The 3,635-nt window shown below is 43.1% G+C and overlaps 1 non-coding gene across 1 annotated transcript; it reads left to right on the forward strand.

Moving 5' to 3' along the window:
- The first annotated feature begins 3,200 nt into the window (after positions 1–3,200).
- trnam-cau (transfer RNA methionine (anticodon CAU)) lies at positions 3,201–3,272 on the forward strand. The gene has a single exon. It is a non-coding gene; the product is annotated as a tRNA-Met (tRNA).
- The last annotated feature ends 363 nt before the right edge of the window (positions 3,273–3,635 follow it).

Here is a 3,635-nt window from a genome sequence, read left to right on the forward strand (position 1 = left end):
TGTAAGAGGCGGAATGGAGCAGGAACTGGTCCCGGAACATGGAGTGAGTGGGGGAAGGGAGAGACCATTCTCGGCGTGTGTGGACAAGGAGATAGAGACAGAATGGGAAGAATTTGTTATTGAAATTCAATGCTGCTTCCTCTCCCCAGACCAGCAGTGAATGTTCCTGGTTTAGTTCCAGTCTCAGCCGGTTTGTTGCTATTTGACAGTGAAGAGCGGAAACAGAGCCAGAGAGGAAGAATGTGGGGAGTTATACAAAGAGCATCTGTAAGTCGCCAGGTGAGACCTAATACAGGCTCATTTTAAACAGGTTAATGCCATGGGAGCAATAAATGGAAATCTGACCAGTGCAAATGTCTCTGCTCCATCGGATATTTCCATTCATGGAACAGTGCAGGGTTTGGGCTCTGTCTACATATCATTACATTGTTGTCATCGCGCCCAATACTCCAAGGATACAGACCCTGAGTGCTGCAGTACTGCAGTGGAGTCAAATATTTGATAATGTTTGTATCCCAGGGGTTCCTTTGTGGCCGTTCATAATGATTATTAATCGAGACATTAAGCTGATGGTCCTTGTATCTTCCACCTCACCTGTACTTGAGTTGTAAAACATACTTTTGTTTCAACAGGAAAATAAATGAAGAAGCCAGAGTAAATGGGATGTTTCCTCCACCAAGTTACAAGGAAGAGTGTCACCAGCTCCTTCTCACACACAGTCCGTACATTATCACTCACAGAGCGCAGAAACACAGACAGGTCATCAGTTCCACAGTCTCAGACAGCAGAAATAGTTTCAGAGACACATTTTCAATCCATCTATCCAACAGAGCAGGAGAGACAGACGTTGTTTCCCTGTTACCATAACTCAGTACCACTGACAGGTAGATACATAAATCCCAGCCCAAATTCTCACCCACTTTCAAATTATCAGTGTGTCAATCCCACAATAGTGCAACCTCAGCTACAAATTAAATACACATAGAACTGACACATGGTTCCTGTTTCAAAGTTACAGAATTAACCTCAATAACATAATCTGAGATTCAAATTAAATACCAGCCCAATATTTACTCACGTTATGATTTTATAAGTTTTAGTATTAATTCCCATAGTGCATCGTGACATATACATTAGATACATAATTATTAATGATTTAGACGTGAATATAGCAGGTATGATAAGTAAGTTCGCAGATGACACAAAAATTGGTGATGTTGTAATAGTGAGGAGGAAAGCCTTAGGTTACAGGACAATATAGATGGGCTGATAAGATGGACGGAGCAGTGGCAAATGGAATTTCATCCTGAGAAGTGTGAGGAGATGCACTTTGGGAGGACTAACAAGGCAAGGGAATAGACAATGGATGGTAGCACCCTAGGAAGTACAGAAGGTCAGAGGGGCCTTGGTGTACTTGTCCATAGATCACTGAAGGCAGCAGCACAGGTACATAAGGTGGTTAGGAAAGCATATGGGGTACTTGTCTTTATTAGTGGAGGCATAGAATATAAGAGCAGGGAGGTTATGATGGAGCTGTATAAAACGCTAGTTAGGCCACAGCTGGAGTACTGTGTACAGTTCTGGACACCATACCATAGGAAGGATGTGATTGCACTGGAGAGGGTGCAGAGGAGATTCACCAGGATGTTGCCTGGGCTGGAGCATTTCTGCTATGAAGAGAAACTGAAAAGGCTAGGGTTGTTTTCCTTAGAGCAGAGAAGGCTGAGGGGGGACATCATTGAAGTATACAAAATTATGAGGGGTATTGATAGGTTATATAGGAAGAGACTTCTTCCCTTAGCGGAGGGGTCAATAACCAGGGGGCAAAGATTTAAGGTAAAGGGAAAGAGGTTTAGAGGGGAATTTGAGGAAATTGTTTTCCACCCAGAGGGTGGTTGGAATCTGAACACACTGCCTGAAGGGGTGGTAGAGGTAGGAACCCTCACAACATTTAAGAAGCATTTAGATGAGCACTTGAAACGTCATAGCATACAAGGCTGCGGGCCAAGTGCCGGAAAATGGGATTAGAATACTTTGGTGCTTGATGGCCAGCACAGACACGATGGGCCGAAGGGCCTGTTTCTGTACTGTATAACTCTATGACTCTATATAAGTCTAAGTCTAAAGTGCGTTATCAGATTGAGAGAATCTGAAAGATAGTATAACCTGAGAAACAAACTGAGATTTCAGTTTAAAACGCACCCAGATTGTGAAACTGAAAGATACAATAGCAATTCAATTTGTATAGACTGAGCTTTGGATCATATTCCAGCCCTCATACAGTATCAGACTGGAAGATACTGTCGCAATTCCATTAGTGCAGACTCAGCTCTACATTACAGAGCAGGGAACATATTTAAACAACCGGGAACACTTTTACACAAGACGGATCATATTTACACAACTGAGAAGATCCTTACCCAACAGGGAACCATTTTACATAATACCAGAGAGCATCTTTACACAACAGCGAATACAGTAAGAAAGAAAAGAAGCAAATTATTATCGTGCACAGGGAATGTGGGGTGGATTGTGATCTCAGACAGGGAATGTGGGATGGACTGGGATCTCACACAGGGAATGTGGGTGGACTGGGCTCTCACACAGGGAATGTGGGTTGGACTGGGATCTCACACACAGCCTCATGCTGTGCGAAAGACCCAGACAGCCAGTGAAGGACGTTTAAAACATAGTCACTGTTGTAGGAAATGCTGCATCCAATTTGCCACTAAGATCAATCTGATAATGAGCAGATAATCACTTGTTTTAGTGATGTTGAGGGATAAATACTGGCCAGGACAAGAGGGAGAGCTTAAAACAGAAAACACTGAAAATATTCTGTTACACAGCAGGAAATATCTTTAAAAGAACACAGGGGACATCTTGACAGAGAACACGTTTCCATAAATCATCCGTCTTTCGCTGTCTCTTGCTGGTTTGCTCAGTAACTTTCTCTGTCTGTTCCTTTCTGGGTCCTGAAATCTCTTCCTGGTTTTCTGTGTGTCTTTCTCTGCCTGCCTGATTGTCGGTGCTGTTACTCAGTGTCCTTGTGCCATTGTGCAGTGAGGGTGAGTCTGTCAGCGAGTGTGTTGCTGAGTCTGGGTTCTTGAGCAATCTGACAACAATCCTATTTTGTTAAAAAAAAATTGGGGAAATGATCATATTTCACTAATAGGCAGTTGAAATGAAAGACACCCGGTAGCAGAGTGGCGCAGCGGAAGCGTGCTGGGCCCATAACCCAGAGGTCGATGGATCGAAACCATTCTCTGCTATTCATGTTTTGTAGTAACACGAATTGTTTACTTTCAAAACATCAAGTGTTTATCCACAATCACATCATGCTTCTTCAAACGCTTTATTGCAATCAGCTTTTTTCTTCCACTCAATACATCAATCAGCAACAAGTCTCACAAACCAATTTGTTGCGCACAGGAACACAAGCTGCACCAGCTGCAAACACGTTTCACCCCAGTCTCTCCTCTTTGTTAAACCATTCCTGCAGCGCCTCCTCTCCACCAGCAGATGTAAAACGACGGCAAATGGTCACAGTCAGGAGATGGTGAGTAACAGAAAGTAAAACAATAAGACGGAAAACCTTTACTGAACATTGAATTCAATAATTTCCGAGCATGACA

This window comes from Heterodontus francisci, unplaced genomic scaffold (assembly GCF_036365525.1).
Source record: "Heterodontus francisci isolate sHetFra1 unplaced genomic scaffold, sHetFra1.hap1 HAP1_SCAFFOLD_58, whole genome shotgun sequence".
NCBI lineage: Eukaryota > Metazoa > Chordata > Chondrichthyes > Heterodontiformes > Heterodontidae > Heterodontus > Heterodontus francisci.